Raw genomic sequence first — 19,451 nt, 5'->3', positions numbered from 1 at the left:
GGGTCAGGGGGAAGAATTGGAGGGGGGGCGGTCAGAGACCAGAATCTGCATGCAATGGTATTCTGGTAAATGTTTAACAGGTTGAGGGTGGGTAGTCCTGATTTATACTGTTTGCCAATTTCCATGGTGTAAATACTCCTATCGTTTCTGATTTCAAGCTACCAACATGAAAATGTCACTGACTGCAGAGTAGGAAGAGAGCTCCAGCACACCACTGCCTCCTACATCCATTTCCTCTCCTGCCTCTTTGCCCCTCCAAATAACTCTAGACTGGGTGGTAGCAATGGGGCAGGTCCAAGCCAGGGAGGGCAGTGACATCATCTCTGATCTCACATCTGAGTTCTTTTCAAGTGTAATTCTAGGATCTCACAGGAATTTGGGGCCTCAGGTCCACAGACACTCTGATGATTCATTAACTAGTTTCTCACTAAACATGGCTGGACACCAGGAACCGTGCTGACTAAGGCAGTAAAAACCAGAATATAATTTCCTTTCTTGCAAGCAGAAAAGGGAAAATGATCCAAGGATAACATTCTCTCACTGAGGCACAAAATTTGTTCATCCTTCATTACTCTTGTATAGAACTGATGGGCAATGGACTCCTTAAAGTCCAAAGACCTTTTGTAGAGTCCTATACGCAGGAGAGCAGGGACCCGGGGGTCACACCTGGTTTGAATCCCAGGTCTTCTGTTTCAGTAAAATGACCTTCGGCAAATTAGTTCTCTCTGAGCCTCAGAAGTGGGGATAATAATAGTACCAACTCTATGGGGTTAGATTGCAAGAGTTCTCAACTGGGGGCAATTTTGGTAATGTCTAGAGACATTTTTTGTTGTCACAACTGGATTGGGGAGGGGGGGGTGAGGGGGATGATGTTACTGGCATCTAGTGAGCAGAAGCCAGGAAAGCTCTTAACCATCCTACAATATATATCACAGTCCCTCTCACCTCCTGACTCTCCCAACTCCCCCCCCCAAAAAAAAAAAAAAAAAAAAAAACCCACCCATCCAATCCAAAATGTCAAGAGTGCCAGATTAGGAAACCCTGGACTAGAGTGAATATTCAGACGTTAAGCACACAAAGCACTTAGAAGTGTCTGATTTATTTTTTGTAAACTCTCAAAAACACAGAAGCTGCTCTTCTTTTTGGAAGGACACAATCTTACCCTTCTGTTTCCAGACGTGAACCGTTGAGGTGGGAGGTGGAAATCCTTTAGTGCTGAGAACCTGGCTCACTGCTCCAGGTGTGAGTCACCCAGTAAATGTTGGTTTATTTTTATTAAAGCAGAGCTGAGGCTGCACAAGTGACTCAGGGCTAGAAGCCTTCTCAGGTTGTCGTGACTTAACTGGCTGGACTGGGAGGAAGTAATTTTTCCCTGAAGCTCTCCATCCAGAAGGTGCAAGCATGTCAAGGTTGCTCACTCAGAGTGGGTGTAGCGCTGTGTCTCACCTCACCCCACACATGGTGGGGTTTGGCAAGGCCTGAGAAAAAATAGCTGAAATCCTGAGACCCTTCTCATCCCATATCACCTTCCTCACGAGCCTCTAGTGGTTTGTTCCTCGGCAGCCTGCTGAGAAAATCCCTTCTTGGGAGCTGCATGTTTGAGTCAACGTGCTCACTCTCCCCCACTAATACACATTAGTGTTAATGGATAGATGTAAAGCAGATAATCATGATAGAGTGGATGTGGGCAGGCAGGGACCCAAAGAAGTGTCAGGAAAGTATGCGGGCCCTGGGTATCCTAACGAAGGAATGGTGATGAAAGGATAATGCAAAAGCGAGCCAGGGAGCATCTGCAGATCTGGGCCTGTGCCCACGTCTTTCCTGAGAAGTGGTATGCCCAGAGGCAAACAGGTGGTGAGAGCGGCAAGCTCTGCACCCAGGTTTGCTGATACCAACCTGTAACGCACCATCTGGCCACGCTCCGCCTCTCCCTGAGTCACCGAAATGAAAAAAAAAAAAAAACGCCAGGGGTTCGAAGGAGCTTTAGGAGCTACCAGCTTTCTTCTTGCCCACCATCTTGCAAGCTGGTCAGTGGCACAGCCAGTTGATGCACCAGAGACTGTTCAGCTCCAAAGCAAGGCTCTATCAGGGCCACAATCTGGAATGCTTCAGGATCCAGACAGATGACATAAGGTTAAACGGTTGGGTGTCAGACCTCAGGGCAGGGGCTGTGAGAAACTGCAGGCTCTACCCTAAGGCATTCAAATTCAAATTCAAATTTAAACACACACACACACACACACACATTGGGCTAGCCAAACAAAGTATATTTATGGCATGACTGAGTTGGTAAGGCCCTTAGGTTATGAGTTTTTTACCCTTGCCTAAATGAATGGTCTTTCCTACACCCCAACAAGGGAGATGTCTGTTGGGTGTAGATCACCAGAAATAGGCTTTGAACTACCAAGGAATGTCTGAAAAGTGGTCTTGAGCAGGTCTTTGCTCCAACACTTCCAGTGATGAGATGATCCTTATTCCCCAAACAGCTTTGAACAGGGCCCATTAGTCAGTAACCACACCTGCCTGCTGTGGACCACTGATGGGGGGTAGGTAGGGTGCCCAGGTAGGGACATATCTTTTCCATTTTGCAAACTTTCAAAGTTTGGGATTTTTTTTTCCTTTATTACAAATAAAATACAAGATCAATGAAAATACAGATAAGCAAATATTCGAAAAGAAAAAAATATCCATACCGCCCCTCAATGCCTCCTGCCCCCCCCCCCCCCCTAACCCTCGCATTTGGAAAGAAGCACCGTGGACACCTTGGTCCTTTTTTGCATGGGTCAAGGTATAGTCTTTTTCCTGGTTCTGTAACCTGTAAACCCACCAAGGAGAGGCTTCGCGCAGCGCTCGCACCACGTTGCTTCCCTGGCTGTGGGATGGGGTTGCACCATGCCATCCACCCGCTCTCATCAGGCTTGGGTTTCAACACACAGGTCTGACCAGGGTAGGCCTTCGGCTGCCCAAGCTCTTCGAGGGCAGGAACTGGAACCTGTCTTACTAGTGCGAGGGAACTCTCCAGCCCTGAACAGAGTAAGTGCTCAACAAAAATGTTTCCAACCAGCACCACCACACGCGCACAGCCCGCCCCGACCGGCCTCAGCCCTCTAGACCTCGAGCAGAAAAAGCAGAACTTGGCCAAGTAGGGAGAGCGCCTCGCCGTCTCCAAGGCAACCGAAGTCCCAGCCTGGGAGTGCCCACGCATGCGCACATTCACTCTTACTTCCCGTAACCTTCCGAAGAACGCAACCCGTGAAAAAAAAAAAAAACCTGCCATAAGCCGAGAGCGCATGTGTGGTTAGTCCAAACTCCCGCCGCCTCCGCCTTCTGTCAATCCATCCGCCCACCGACGTCTTCACTATAAACATTGTCCGGAAATGGTGCCCATTTCTGGAAACGAGCCCTCGCGACCAATCGTTGCTAGAGGCAGTACGAAAGGCTAGCCGAGACGCGCCATCTCATTGGTTAGATCGGCGGAGTGGGCGGGACCAAGGGTCGAGGTGCGGCCAGAGTAGGAGGTGCGAACCCAGGCAAATTTGCCGCCGCCGGGGGAGGCGTGGCCCCGGGGGCGACCGGGAAGGCGACCAGGGGGTGGGGCCCGAGGCGGGGGCGGGGCGACCGTGGGCCCCGAGAACAGCGGTAGGCAGCCGGCGGCGGGAGATCGAGGGCGTGTGGAGCGCGACAGTCGCCGCTTGGGGAGGTCGGCGCTCGGCCGGTAGGTGACTGGGCAGGGTCCCAGGGCTCGGAGCGGGGAGCACCGGGGATGGGTCGCCCCTCAGCCCGGGACCGGGATGCGGCCGGGCCCGCCGCCCTAGAATAGTGGGGGTCAGCGGCGCGCTCGATCGGACGAGTCCACTCGCGTGCGGGCCCTCGGCCCTGGGGTCTCGTCGTCGGCGCGCCTCACCCCGCTTCTAAGGGCCACGGTCGCAAGCCGTGCGCGCCCCGCATCCCCGCAGGCGACACGCTCGCCCGAAGCGCGCGCGGGCGCCCTGCTTCCCTTTCCCCAACACCCGGCTTCCCCTGTGCTCAGCTATCCCCCCGCCAGGCCGGCCCCTGCTGCCCAGTCCCCTGGGTGCTCCGTAGGGTGGGGGCTCGCCTCGGCCTGGGCGGAAGGTGTCTGGTGCACAAGTGCTCCCGGTCCGCGTTGCCTCCTCTCTGCCCTGTCAGTGAAACCCTCCGGCCTTCCCTGGGAAGTTCTCGGATCACACACCCCAGGCGGGGAGAAGGAGCTGAACCTGCCCTTGGCGTTCAGCGGAGCTTGCTGGCCACTCCATCCTCCTGCTTCCCCGGACTCCTGGGGACTTAATCTGGCGGCTCAAATATAATATTTCCATCTCGGAAGCCCGTTGTGGCCGCTGGCAACCTGCAGCTACTGTCACCGGGCAGAAAGAGGCCACTTGTACAGAGAGTCCCCTGTCCCTGGCCAGGAGCCTCCTTGATGCTGGGTAACTTCAGAAAAAAAAGCGGTACCTTCCTTATTAAAGTTAAAATGTTGCTCTCCGTCCTCAAGGATGGACTGGGCAGTGAGTATGGGGAGGGTCGGGAAGAGGATGAATGGGGTAAAAGGTAACAATTCAGTTTTTGGTAAGTGGAGAGACAGTGACTTGGTTAGGAACTCCAAAAGCAAGTAAAATGAAATGATGAGAGGTGGGGCCTACTGCAAAATAGCAGTCTGAAGTTTATTCCAGGAAGAATGTTGAAAACCCCTTGACTAGAAACATGGTCCTTCTGAAAGATTAGAAGGAGATAATGTCTTAACATGAGTGACGTGTTTTTTACTTCGTATCTTCATACCTGTAACCTCCTTTTTCCTCCAGACCCGTGTGATAAGATAGATAACGTTGTCTCTTATAGGTAAGGCACCTGAGCGGGGAGGGGGCATATATAAATGCCTAAAGCCTAGTAGCTAGGACTTGGGGTGAGGACTCAAGCCTAGGACACTAGAATCTTCTCCAGCTCTTCACCCTGGACCAGGACCACGTTCTGGGACGGAGATGCGGAAAGGAGGGAGAAGTGTTTGGTGTGGTATTTATGCTCTGAACGCGAGAGGACAGGTGGACAGGCGCTTGTCTTGCTTCTGATGTGTTTGGATTTACTCTTGGCGTTTTTTTAAGCGATGTCAAAGTCAGTTCCTTTGGTGCAGCGATGCCAGACCTCTGCATTTCTCAGACACCTTTAGGACATCCTCATTTATTTTGAAGGGCGTGGTGACTTCTCAGAAGGTCTCAAAATAAACCGAACAGCCTCTGACTTTAATTTTAGACATATGTATCCAGGTATATGTCCTGGCACTTCTGTGAAATCAGGCAATACGCTGCCAAACTTTAGGCCATCTTCTGTTTTCGGAATATAAGGAGCAGTTTTGGAGGGGTGGTAGGGGGTTGCCCCTCGTATTGTCTGTTAGAGCTTGTGGGAGTGGCGCCACAGACAAGAGACCTTGCCAAAATGAGCCTTCATCTATTACACAAAAATGTCTGGTTGGCCGTTGCCCCTCAACAGATGGAGGTTTGCTTCCTCATTTTGGTTCTCCTGTTGAACACTGACTTCTTTGTGATATTCTTGGAGTGTTTGTATATCATTGAATGTTGAGAAGCAAGCTTGTCCTGGTAGATTGTCCAACTCCAGGCAACTGCTGTGATCTTTTTTTGGTGCGTGATAATCGTTCGTCTTGGCCGGGGTCTGCTGAGAGATCTGGGGAGATGTGACTGAGGTAAAGCCCCCTCCCAGGTTGTTTTCTTCATTGTTGGCACCCTCAGCAATGGCTTATCACTCTGGCCTGTGAAGTCACTCTGAATTTCCTATTTTTTTTCCTGTCTCAATGGATAGCACATGAGCTTTCCTAACAGGTCTGCCCGCAGTGATCAAGAGCTGACAGGCTCATGCTGGTTGACTTATGGATGTTCTTTCTAGGTGGAGAGTGAAGAAATCTTAAAGCCAAATTCAGTCCTAAATTAAAAGTAAAAGTCGGCTTGATAACACATCTAGGCAGCATATTCTACCAATGGCTTCCATCCTCTCAAAGCTGTTTTTCCCCCCCGGCAAAAGGTTAAAAGGCAACTAAAATTCTGCTTTCGTGATTAATAAGTCACTACCGCAGTTGTGTCTGATGCTTCCTGTTTGCCCCATTTTAGTATTTCAGTTAAACTGGAAACATGTGAACATTACGGGCCCTTTTCATGGCATGGTGTGAAATTAGTGGGGAGGGGGGGTCAATTCCATGTCAGTGGATTTGGGGGACTCTAAAGATCAGCCAGCCCCTCTGGCCTCTGCACGCCAAGATCCCCAGGAAGGGAAAAGTGGGGGTGAGCATCTTTAAGGGAGAGGGCGAGCACTCAGAGTGATGCATGTGTGAAAGCTTTGCATGTACTTGGTGATGCTGACTGAAATGCTGAAAGCGGTAGCTTAGAAATGGAAGGCCACACGCAGGGCAAATCCAACATTTCAGTTGAGCTGAGCAAGACATTGCAGTGTTTGGATAAGGGTCCTTAGCCGTGGGCTTGTCTTACTACCTGAGTGACAATGCAGAGAAAAGTCATTTTTCCTCAGTGACCTGTGCGCCCTTCTTTGTATTTTAATTTAAGTGATTCTCTTCCCTTCTTGCTATTTTATATCCTTTACTCCCGTTTCCTCCTGATAGAAATCCCTTGAAATTATATGGCATCAAGAATAATGGTACTTAGTAGCTATTTTTTTGTGTTTTTCTCACAATACTCTTATAAAGAGAGACATGGACAAAGGTCAGGAAAGTAAAATCTCATAAGGAGAAATAAAGTGGATGAGATTACTCAGGAAATCAGTGTCATGCCCAGAATCTAAACCCTTATTTCTTGACATCAAGTTCACTACCTTTTCTACTAACTTACTCATGAAAGGATATATTGTTTCTGCGCCCCCCCATGTCAGTTTTGAATGTAACTAAACCAGGGTAGCTTCTTTATTTATCTAGCTGTATATATTAAAAAGTATTAATATTAATATGTCATTAACAATTATTAATCAATATCAATTATTCATAATTTATTATTAAAAGACTGACAGATGAATGGCATATCCTATGCTCAGCCCCATTTTACAGATGCAGAAATTAAGGCAGAGTGGTGAAGTGATATATCCAGAGCAATATAGCAAGTCCATGGTGTCTCTGTGTCAAATGGAGGGGTTTAGGCTGTCAGGTCAGACAGACCTGGGTCAGATCCAGGTCTGCTACTATCTGTGTGACCTCAGGCAAACTCAGTGCCTGGCATATAATAAGCCACAGAATACGACAGCTGTAAATGGTATTGTTTGGCTGTAAATGTTGTTGGTGATAGAGTAGTAGTAATAGCAGTAGCAGTAGTTGCCAATTACCACATTGACTAGACCTGTTTTCTGTAAGATGATGTCAGGACGGGTCAGACTGCCTAACAGGGCCGAGTCATTTTCTCAGTAAGACCTCCAGGGTGACATTTCTTGTCAGGAGGTTCTAGCTGTCAAGTTGCCCCTGCCTTACACTAAACCATGCCCTCACCACCCTCCCAATGAGCCTAAAAGGCCCAGGCTCTCCCTGGTCAGAGTTGGTGATTCTAAACCATGGGTATCCTTCGCCCTCCCAGGACTCTGAGCAAGAGGCACCAGCTGGGCCTTTCTAGGGCTTTCTGTGTCCTCCATGTGGTGGAGTGGGTCCCAACCTTAACTCTGGGGGTGACAAAGGAAAATACTGTGTAGAAGATAAGTCAGCAAGGATTTGTTCCTCTTTCATTATATATATATATATATATATATATATATATATATATATTTTATGTTATATATAAAATATATTTATATATAAAAATATATTTATATATAAATATAAATATATTTTTTAATTGATCTCAGAGAGGAAGGGAGAGGGAGAGAAAAGTCATTTTTCTCTCAGTGATGAGAGAGAATCATTGATCGGCTGCCTCCTGCACACCCCACACTGGGGATCGAGCCCACAACCCAGGCATGTGCCTTGACCAGGAATTGGACCGTGACCCCCTGGTTCAACTACTGACTGAGCCGTGCAGGCAGGGAAGGACTTGTTCCTCTTTGTTCAGGGGACTAGGAGGAAAATTTTGGTTCTATGGGGTAGGGTTCCCACCACTACATGCACCCCCGGCTCACCCTTCCTTCCTCTTATAAATATATCTGCTACTATCTGTGTGACCTCAGGCAAACTCAGTGCCTGGCATATAATGTCTGAGGGCCCTGGATCTGTAGTCACAGACTTGCAGAGTTCCCTTTAAATCACCCAAAGGGGAAAAAAAGTTTCACATTACATTCTAAATTCTTTTTCCCCTCTTTTTAACACAAAACAAAAATATAGGCTCCTACCAGGCTGCTGTTCCCTTTAAATAACAATTTGTTTTCTCCTGGGGAAGCTGTCTCGATGGCCAAAGAGTCATTTCTAAAGTGAACCTAGTTTTTAGAAAAAATAGATCACCGGATGTCAAGCATCATGTTCAGATGAAAATGAAACCAGCAGGCCTGGAGTGGCAGCTCCACACTTGACTTCAGGCTGGAGGTGAGAGGTGGAGTGTGTCTGGACCCAGCTCAGTAGCTGGTTGGCCCCACAGAGTGCATTTGATAGGCCCCTTCGTCATTTTCCAGGCAGCTTTGCTTAGGTGAGCAAAGCACTTTCTCTGGAAGGTGAGTCACCCGTGCAGGGGTGTAGGTGACAGGCGATTGATCCACCCAACACAGTTGCAGAGGAAGTCTTGACTGGCCCGTGTGGAGAAGCCCTCGGCCCACGACCAGGTTCATTTCAGCCCAAGGGTTTTGGAGGCAGGGATACAGAAGCAAAGAGAGGCTCCCAGGGCTGGCTGACTGCAAGAGAGATGGATCCCCTGGCACGAGGTCATGTGAATAGGGCACAGAGTCAGATCAGCAGTGAGTCCAGCCACCTTGAGGGGAAAAGATGGCCAGCTTCCAGTGACCGTCAGCAAAGAAGCAGGAGGGGAGCTTTGGCTCCGTGGAGCTGGGAAACCCCTTGGCAAAGAGCAGAGAGATATAACCCGTTCTTTGGTGTGAAAGACCTTTGGGGGAACCCTTTTCTACCTGCCTTGCTTTTCACCACCTGAGTTGGAGGCTCTGATGAGTTCCAGTGATTGGAAAGGCTAGATTGAATCCTGCATTTCCGGCAACTGGAATTCCAAGCCTGCCACCACCTAGGTTGTCTACACTTCTAGAGCCACTGTGTGAACTCGGAGAGAAGCAGCAGAGGAACTCCTGAGCTATCCCTTCCGCACATGTCTGGTTGCTATGGCTTCTGATGACCCTCTTACCACTAAATCCATGACTAGGTGTCCATTCAGTCAAAGAGTTTGTTCAGACTCTGTGGTAGAGGGTCACCCACAAGATGGCCTTGACTTTATTGAAACCACAGGGAAAGAACTAGTATTACCTTGCAAGTGGTCACAAGCTTTCCTCAGCCCCTGGTGCACACGCCATCAATCTGGGCTAACCAGCAGTCACTTTGGGTGGGCATGGCTAAGTGGCCTTAACTGCTCTGTCAAGAAAGTGCTAGTAGAATTACAGACTGGAGCCCTAGCTGGTTTGGCTCAGTGGATAAAGCAGCAGCCTGTGGACTCAAGGGGCCCGGGTTTGATTCCGGTCAAGGGCACCTACCTTGGTTGCAGGTTCCTTCCCGGCTGGGCCCTGGTCAGGGCTCATGAAGGAGGCAACCCATCGATGTGTCTCACATCGATATTTCTCTCTTGTCTTTACCTCTCTCTGAAAAAAAAATAAAAATATCCTCAGTTGAGGTTTAAAAAAGAAAAGAATTATGGGCTGGAAATGATCATTACCATTGCTCACTCCTTTTTTCTTTTTTTTACAAAAGAGTAAATGGAAGGGAGCTGAGCGAGTTGCCCAAAGCCACACAGCTAGTTAATGACTGAAACTGACTAAAGTCCAGGCTCTTTACACCGTGCTTTGCTGCCACTGAACAAAGGAACTACTCCTGAGGCAGGAATTGTATTTTGTTCCTGCTTTGTTCCCCCACCCCAACCCCATCACCCTCAGCCTTTCTGCAAGCTCTGGCAGACCTGGGAAGGGTGGAGCCAGAGCCGCAGCTGCTCTGGGTCTAAGGAAAAGTAAACAGAAAGCTATTTCATTGACACTCTCTTGTACCATGAAGTTCATGTAACCAAAAGAAGGTCAAGGTTGATAAGAAAATACAATTCTGGGCAGGGTTACCAGGAAGTCTCAAAGGTTGCCTACACCTGTAGAGCACTTGCCTACCTCGCCAAGCAGTATCTTACCTAAAGTGGGCGTTCAGTTACCATGAATGATTGTAAGGGCACAAACCCACTGGGCACCAAGAATCTCTTATCTTTGCCCTATCTTTGTCCTGTGAAGAAGAGACATGTTGCTAGTGGCATGCAGGTGGCTAGAAGAGCCAGAATAGTTAGCGTCATCCTTCTGGATCCATCAAGCTCCTCTCATTGAAGAGGCTCTTCCTGTGGGCAAAGCATGATGTCATAACTGGATGGTGGCCCCTGCAAGTACAAAGAGCTGTTGTATCCTAGGTCCACCACCCACCCACCTGCTGACATTGACATTTTCTCTCACTGGGCCAGAATCAGTCTACTGGTCAATACCAGGGACAGCTGCGAGGCTTGGGAAGAAAGGAGAGCTTCGCCAGCCTCCAATGGGGATGTTATTGCTAATGAAGATTAGAAATAGATTCATTTGACCCAGGAAGTTAGTTGGATGAATCAGTGTCCTTGAGACCATGCTCAACAGTCCTGGTGGTAAATGCTGAACTTTGAGCAGTAGAAATAGCCTTAGAGATAAATGTCAAAGGCAAAGATTTGTGTATCACCTCCTAGCTAGCATGTATACCCAAATCCAAGCCCAGATGGATATTGTTCAGTTCAGAAGGGTCATTTCTCAAGGAAGTGGAAATAACTGGGTCTCTAGGTCGGCATTTAGACAAGGGGATGACAAGGGTGGCTCAGGAGCCAGTTTGCATGATACCTTCTTGCTGGGGTGCAGTCACAATATATCATGCTGATACCTTGTGCAGGGAGCTGGCTTCATCCCCTCCAGCTCTCCGGGTGCTTGGACAGACTGGATACTTAAATCTCAGCACTCATTTATTCCTTAGTGTGTCAGTCATTCTTTCCTTCGGTTAACACTTGTCAAGCGTATCAAATGTGGCAGGCTCGGCTAGGTGCTAGAATATAAAAATGAGGACAACTGAGGTCCTGCCCCCAAGGAGCTGGCCATGGAGAGGAAAGTGGACATGGAAGCAGACACATTGCAGGTGCTGAATCATGAACCACGACTGTGGGAGCTGGAGAGGAGCGAGGAAGGCACCACGCGCCATGGCCCTCCTTTGCCAGCCTGACCCAGCTCTAACTCACACAGAGCTCCTCAGAGGGGAAGAGCACCCCTCCCCATCCAGCAGGTGTCTGGGCAGGAACGCTCTCAGCATTTCTTTCATCTTGGGGCTTTGTACTGCTTGTTTAGCTTGGAATAAGAGCTTGAGAACAATCTGGAACTTCAGCACTCTAGGGGAAAGGAGTCATTTGCAGAAGTGTAGGCACGTAGACAATGAGTAGCCAACTATTAAAGACATGGCAGACTTATCCTGGCCTTCCAGGCTGCTTTTGAGAGGGCAGTGACCAGACTAGCAAATCCCATGTGCTTGGTGCCACTCTGAGACAGATCCATAGGCAAATGGTCTGTGGCCTGATCCATGGCAGTGCTTCTCTTTAAAAATATAGATTTCTGTTGATTTCAGGAAGGAAGAGAGAGAGAGGAGAGAGAGAGAGAGAAACATCAATGGTGAGAGAGACTCATCGATCGGCTGCCTCTTGCACACCTCACGCTGGGGTTCAAGCCTGCAACCCGGGTATGTGCCCTGACTGGGAATCAAACCGTGACCTCCTGGTTCATAGGTCAATGCTCAATCACTGAGCCATGCTGGCCGGGCAACAGTGCTTCTTAGTAACTGGGTTCAGCACTCCAGGAAGGCCTTTCCAGCATTACGAGGGTGCAAGCTTCGTGGAGGCAAGGACTTTGTCCTGGTCACCGACGCATCTCTCTGATCAGCACAGTACCTAGAGCACGGTAGCCCCTGGCTAAGTATTTGTTATGGAGTGAAAGTACAAGACCAGAATCCACACTCCTTCTAGGCCCTGCTGGCCCGAGAGAGGATGAGAGAACCACAGGCTGTTTCATGGTTCCCCTCCTTTAACAAGGAATTGGTCTGCGATCCTCTGTGAATATTCCGTCATACCACAGGTCCCAAGCCCTTTCTCCCTTCTGGGGGAGACAAGAATGTGAACCTCTGTTGTAAAGGGACGTGTCAAATGCACGCCTACTGCTCACATCCTCAAGCTGGTCATTCAAGGCCAGTCTGTCACAGGGTGTGCTGGGCAGCATCTGAAACAAGGCCATGGTCAGGGTTCCATTGCCAAAGGGCAGAGCTGTACCATGTGCCTCCATGCTTTCTGTGGAAAGCCAGTGTTTGGGGTGGTTTTTTTTTTTTTTTTTTTGGTTTGTTCTGCAGTTCCTCAAACTAGTTCCTCAATTTCAGAACCAGTCACCGGTAACTACAATGAACTTAAAGCCTCCTCCCTTACAGGAAGGCTGGGCCTGTGTTTCTCCATCTTCTTTGAATACAGGTAGACCCTGCTTTCAGCCAGTCCCACCTGGGAAATCCAGAGTTACAAACCGAGAGAAGAGGGGAGTGGTTTATTACAGTGGATTGACCGTAGCCCAGGGAACTGCTCCTGCTCAGAATCCAGTCCAGAAGGTTACATAAGGAGAGCAGTTTTTCACAACCAAACATTGCTTGTAATGATGACCTCAGGCTGGCAAGATCCAGAAGTGCATTTTGACTCATCAAAGAAAGCTGGTTGTGTCTTGCCTGACTTTATGTCATGCTTAGGGCAGTTATGGCACTTTAATCTTTGGAAATTGGTCATTATTGACCGACCAATATATACTGCAGCCCAGAATACTCAGTTACACAAAATACCCAACCTTTCAATTTCAGTGACACTTAATATTTTTATATAACATACATTAACCCTTTGCACTCGCTTGCTTTTTTCTCGAGCTGTTACCGATGCTAACCGTGTCGAGTCACACTCGACATCCGAGTGCAAAAGGTTAAAAATTCCTTGTTGCTTATTGTATAAATTGCAGTATATGTGTGGTTGAGTTTTTTCTTCAATACTACTTTCTCCCCCTTCCTCCTGCATACCAATTGCATAATTGTGTCTGTGTATCAATGATGCCCCGATGGCAACTTTTCTATATGCCATTGGCTCTCCTCATACAAAGGATTTGAAAGTTAAATTGAAAATGCTATTGTCACACGTTTCTTTTCAAGCTTATACAATGCCCAAGTCAGGAGCCCTGGAGACAAAATACTAGCCACATTTATGAAGATAGCAAAGATACACAAGGTTTTGCTATAAAAAACAAAATCCAAAAACAAACAAACAAAAAAGGCTCAAAAAGCCTGGAACCAGGTTTTATAACATGAAAGGCAAATTTGAAATTTGTCATAGAATTGGTCCCTGGTATGGGCCAGCTGTGCTGGACAGCCAGAGCATGGAACACAGGCCTGCCGCATGTCCAGCCTGGAGGCTTTGCTCCCCATTCTAATGTTGCTTTTCCCAGAACGTAGGCTGGCTGCGTTTATGCTTCCAAATTGAGATGCTTCCTCCTGGGTTTCTCACTAATGAACCTTTGGCTTATGGCAGCTTCTGCATTTGGGTCCCAATTTTTAAAACTTTGGTAATTTGAAATTGGATACAGTGTCGTGGCTGAGAGTATGGTGGTTGACATAAAAGAGTCCCTTGTGCAAATCCTGCTTCTAGCACTTCCTTGCAGTGTGACCTTGGACATATTATTTGACCTATTAAGCCTCAGATTTTTCCTCTGTATAAAGGGAGGAATATTAGTGCCATGCCCACCGAGTTATTTTGAGAATGCAAGAAATAATGCTGCCCTGGCCGGGTAGCTCAGTTGATTGGAGCGTCGTCCTGTACACCAACAGGTTATGGATTTGATTCCCAGTCAGGGCATATACCTAGGTTGCAGGCTCAATCCCAGTTTGGGTGCATACAGGAGGCAACCAATCAATGTTTCTCTCACATCAATGTCTCTCTCTCTCTCTCTCTCTCTCTCTCTCTCTCTCTCTCTCTCTCTCTCTCTCTTTAAAATCAATAAACATATCCTCCAGTGAGGATTTTAAAAAATAAGAAAAATAATGCATGTATTACCTAATTTGTAACAACCAACAATAGCTGTCATTATTTTTATTAACAACCAGCATGTAATTGTGTATACACATTAGCAGCAGATGGTTGAAAACACCCAAGATGTCCACAAAACAATTAATTTCAGTTCTAGCTGCCAAGGAATTCTGGGTCCTGGTTCATGCACTGGCCAGTCATTCCTCAGCCCATTAGAGCTGAGGCACTGCCAGCAGAGAGAGAAGCGGGGTGGCGTGTGCAGATGCTCTTCAAAGAACATTCTCCTTCATGAATTGCCCTTTTCTTCCTGACCACTTCTGTCCCTCTGCTCTTGGTTTCTCCCCTCTGCCTTTGATCGTGTTTGTTCCAGATCTTCCTTCTGACACTAGGGCAGCTGGCTGGAAGCTGTGGGAGGTGGGTTTCAGCTTTGCATAGGCAAGGACTTTCGAAGAACTGGCACTGGCAGTCATGGAAAGGACAGCTCATCTTATAACAGCTTCCATCTCACTGGAGGCTCTGCTGTTCATAGAGCACCCGCTATGTGCCAGGCACTGTATTGGGCATATAAACATTGTTTCTTACACTTAATTATCCCCTAAAATCCTTTTATGTAGGTTTCAGATCCCTGTCTAACAGGTGAGATAGTTGACTATCAGATTAGTGACCTGCCCATGGTCACACACCAGAGTGCAAAGAGGCTAAGATTTGAATGTTTGTTTAATATGTTTTTATTGATTTCAGAGAGGAAGGGGGAGGGAGAGGGATAGAAACCTCAGTGATGAGAGAGAATCATTGATCACCTGCCTCCTGCATTCCCCACACTGGGGATCGAGCCCACAACCTGGGCATATGGCCTGACTGGGAATTGGACCATGACCTCCTCATTCATAGGTAGATGCTCAACCACTGAGCCATGCCCTCCAAGCAAGAATGAGATCTTTTGATTCCAAGGCCAACCTGTTACATAGCTAGATGACCCTTCCTCAGAATTAAGTGATATATTGGAATAAATTACTTCTACGGCCCTTCTGATCCCAATATCATTTTGTGATTCCTTTATCATTTATTTATCCATCCACCCATTTTCCCCAAATGGATTGTAAGCACCTTGAGGGCAAGGATATCTTTCTAACAAATATCATATCTGGGAACCACCTGTTCTTGACTGATGGATGCTGCCTACTTCCCTGACACATAGAAACAAGAGAGAAGAGAGAGCCCACTGAGAAAAGGGTCACCCAGAAATTCCAATTCCAGGAATTTATCACCTAGAACTATGGAATATTATGTATGTACTAGAGGCCTGGTGCATGAAATTCATGCACAAGTAGGGTCCCTAAGCCTGGCCAGTGATCAGGGCTGATCTGTGGGGTGACCAGCAGAGCGATCGAGGGGCCCCCCCACTGGCACCCACCTTGACTGGCCTGGGGCCTGCAGGCTGGGGGCAGCTCCTGCATTGAGCGTCTGCCCCCTGGTGGTCAGTGCACATCATAGTGACTGGTCATTCTGCCGTTCAGTCAACTTGCATATTAGGCTTTTATTATATAGGATAAGCTCATGCTTATTTTTAAAATAGTCCCAAATTATATGTTTGTATATATATAGTAATGGAACAAAAAAGATTTATGCTAAACTTAAGTATGTCTTATGTTGTGGGGAGGAGGGAGGTGTACGGGGATTTCTTTCTCTGTCCACTTTTGTACTGTTTAAATGTTTACAATGAACAAGTATTATCTTTGCGATTGAAAACAAAATAAAGCAGGGTCATATATTATATAAGAAAGGTAGGAGAGACTAGCCAGAAAACTTGCCTCTCTCAGGTTTCCCGGATTGGGACCAGCCCTCAGATCCCACCCCTTGACATAAGCAGTGAGGGAGGAGCTGGTGGTTTTCTCTCAGGTCCAGTTCTGCTGTTTCCCACTCTGTGGGGCCACCCGTGCCCACGAGCATTTCTTATACCCAGGCCTGTGACCACTGTGTATACTTGGCAGTGGATGATTACAAATAAAAGCAGGGAAGCAGTGGCCATCAGAAGTGAGGACGGCAGGCAGAGCCATCTTTGAGCATCTTCCTACTTGAGTCATTACTGATAAAACCCACAGTCCCCAGAAGAGAACAAAAAGGGGAGTGAAATGAAAACCAAAACCGGGAGGAATGAGCTTGCCCATCTCCAGCCCTCTGCGTTAGTGGCCCTGCTGCCAGAACTCCTCGCCAGCCACAGAGAATCAGGTGAGGCTTCCTGTGGGAGTGGTGTGTGTGCGCAAGGGGGCGGGGAGAAGGGGAGGCAGTCACCACCTGCTTATTAAGTCCCACACACAGAGGTGGGCCAGACGTCTCCTCAGTTCTCACCCCAGACCAAGAGAACCTCTCTGGAGGAATATATGAGAAACCGGTAACAGGGATCCCTTCAGAGGGATGGGGGAGGGGGAAAAGGACTTGCACTTGTCACTGTATATCCTTTCGGTATTTTTTTAACCACTTGGAACCATCTGTGAAAAAATGAACACTGAGAAGAGGAATACATGCTCACTGAAAAAAAGTGGAAACATTAGAAAAGTATAAAGGATATTAAACACCTCCAAGGAAGAGACATTGCTGTATGTCTGCGCTAGGTGTGCATTTTTATAAATGTATCCTGTTAGCATTTCTCCGTATAGTTAAAAATTATTTATAAGCAATTTTAATGGATGTAGCAGGATTTATTTCATAATTATCCTTCCCCTGTACTTAGACTTTCCCCCAGTTTTTTACTATTATAAAAATACACTGAACCTCTTTGTGCATCTTTATCCGTATTACTGTTTGCCCCATACCTAGATTGCAAATCTGAGTTGTACACACAGAAATGTCTGTCTTCTCTTGGCATAATGCTGTATTGTTTCCAGAGTTCTTGCATCTACATTATTTCATTTGATGACTAAAGGGAGTAAGGGTGTGGTTAAGGGCCAGGGTGAGGGTGAAAAAAATGAGGAGACCCAGTGCTGAAAGCAGTCGGAAAAGGAGGCCATGCAGGGGAGCTGACAGGAGGGACTTCCTGGAGGCGGAAGGCCGGAACTTCACCTGTGAAGGACAAGCAGGATGTGCAGGGCGGCCCACACAAGGACGTGCCACACTCCTCTAGAGACCTGTAGATTCGAGCAACTAGCAGCGTGTGGAGAGATCAGGCTGGCCAGAGCCAAACCTTGTGTTTAGGGAAATAGTGGTCAGACAGATTATGGACCACAGAGTTGGGCCTGGGCCCATAAGCCGTGCAGAGCCAATAGATGTCTTTGAGCTTGAGGTTATCTTAAGGACATGAGGTTTTAAGTTTAACTCGGCATCAGGGTGGGATGGGAGGGGGTCGGGGGGAAGCAGACGTGGGTAAGACCTATGCTGATAGAATAGGCATCAGGTGATTGCCTTAAACATGTGAAGGAGCCTGTTGACAGCAATGTTCCTACATGTGGTGGGAATTGAAGGACGGTCATAAATTTTATTCCATGCATTTCATTTATCGGGCAGTTTGACCTATGGCATTGGCAGCGAGACTGCCTTTTTGTGGGCATGGCAGCTTTCTTATTTATAATTGATCTGTGAGGTTTTAATGATTAATGTACATTCACATTTCATAGCCTCCTTAATGGGAAATGCTTACGCAGAAATTGCTCTCCTGGGAAGCAGAACTCAAGCTGGCAAGTGAGGCAGGTTTGGAGATTCCTCCAGCTGCGTTGCATCAGAGTACTCCTTCCTCCTTCCTCAGATATCTGCTTCTGGGTCCCAGTGCCCACTCGGGCTCTCCACCTAAGGGAAAGAATGAAGCCTCCCAGATGCCTATAACTTGTAATATTGTCAGCCGAGGCCAGGGAGGTGGGGGAAGATCCTGTCCCAATGACACGGTTTTCATTTCATGCCCAGCACCCACCATTTGCCCCTGCCCCGTAGGTTCCTCCATCTGGAACTCTACCCCTGAATGCTCTGCCTCTCTCTCTTCTGAGAATGTAACCTCTGGAGATGTATCAGCACCAAGCACATTTCCATTATCTGGTACCTGAACTCCACCGGCAGCCTCATCTCCTGCCTTCGGCTTCCTGACCTAAGTTGCCCATCAGCAACTTGGAGCTGTTTGTGATTCCTACATAGACTCACTCACTCTGTGCCTTAACCTCAGCCATTCTCTCTACCTGAAATACCCTCTCCTTTTCCTTGGGAAGTGTTTGCTCACCATTGAGACTCAGTGTGGGCATCACCTGCTTCAGGATGCCTTTCCTGACGCCCACCAGGCTGGGCCAGATGTCCCTCCGTGTGTTCTCATGGCAACTACTGTGTGTCTGTGTCTGTCATTGCATCGCTGTATTGTATTGGTTTTCTGACTACTTGTCTCTTTCCCCCAGTAGACTGTAAGCTCCTCAAGGGACTGTGTCCTCTTCCTCAGTGTATCCCCAGCGCCCAGCACAGGGCCCAACACCCAGCAGACCCAATGTATGCTCAAAGAACGCTGTTGTAAGATCCTGCAGTTCTCTGCAGTGTGACAGGACACTTTGAAGCCAAGACTTTACTCATCCATAAAGCCTCAGCCTGCCACCAGTTTGGGATTTTGAGGCCCTTTATTGGGCGTACATATAAGTGATGGTTATATCTTTTTGTCTTAAGTATTTTGTCTGATGTTAATATTACATGGTTTTGTATTGACCTGGATATCTCTTTCCATCCTTTATTTTCAAACTTTCTGTGTAATTTTGTTTTGTATCTAGCTGGATCTTTTAAAAACCTATCTGATTGGCTGTGTTTTAATAGATGTGCTTAATCTATTTTTGTCTATTGTGATTATTGTTTGGTAACTTTTCAACTTATCTCTGCCCCCTTAACTTGTGTTTCCTTTTATACCTTCTGTCCTTTTTCCTTCTTCTCCTTACCTTTTGTCAGAGCAATCAAGTTTTCTATTTTTACTTTTTTACCCTTCTGGTTTGGAAACTCTGAATTGTATTTCTATTCTTATAGTTAGTTATTCTTAAATTTTAACACACCTATATAGCTATTATTTTTTCTAATGAAGTGTAAACATTTTGACATGTAAATTCCATTAAAGGCAAGGCTCTTATCACTTTTTACCCATGGAACCGCCCACTCAATCCTTCTTCCTTATTTATATTGTCTAGAACTTAATGTATTTAAATGTTTTAAACTAATTTCTTTAACATTCAATTGTTAATTAAATTGACCAGCATATCATACTGATTCCTGTGCCTGCCA

General features: G+C 47.3%; 1 protein-coding gene across 2 annotated transcripts in view; it reads left to right on the top strand.

Moving 5' to 3' along the window:
• Positions 1-3,625: 3,625 nt before the first annotated feature.
• Positions 3,626-19,451, top strand: part of MAP3K14 (mitogen-activated protein kinase kinase kinase 14) — a 42,125-nt gene continuing 26,299 nt past the window's right edge. The window contains exons 1-2 of one of the 2 annotated variants that reach the window (XR_008554723.1): positions 3,626-3,715; positions 18,144-19,436. The gene's annotated coding sequence lies outside the window, so the exon portion shown is untranslated. Of the gene's footprint in view, positions 3,716-18,143; positions 19,437-19,451 lie in introns of those variants that run through there. The other variant, XM_008149240.3, reaches the window with a different exon arrangement.

Source organism: Eptesicus fuscus, chromosome 20 (genome assembly GCF_027574615.1).
Source record: "Eptesicus fuscus isolate TK198812 chromosome 20, DD_ASM_mEF_20220401, whole genome shotgun sequence".
Classification (NCBI taxonomy): domain Eukaryota; kingdom Metazoa; phylum Chordata; class Mammalia; order Chiroptera; family Vespertilionidae; genus Eptesicus; species Eptesicus fuscus.
This window is presented reverse-complemented; position numbering and strand designations above follow the sequence as displayed.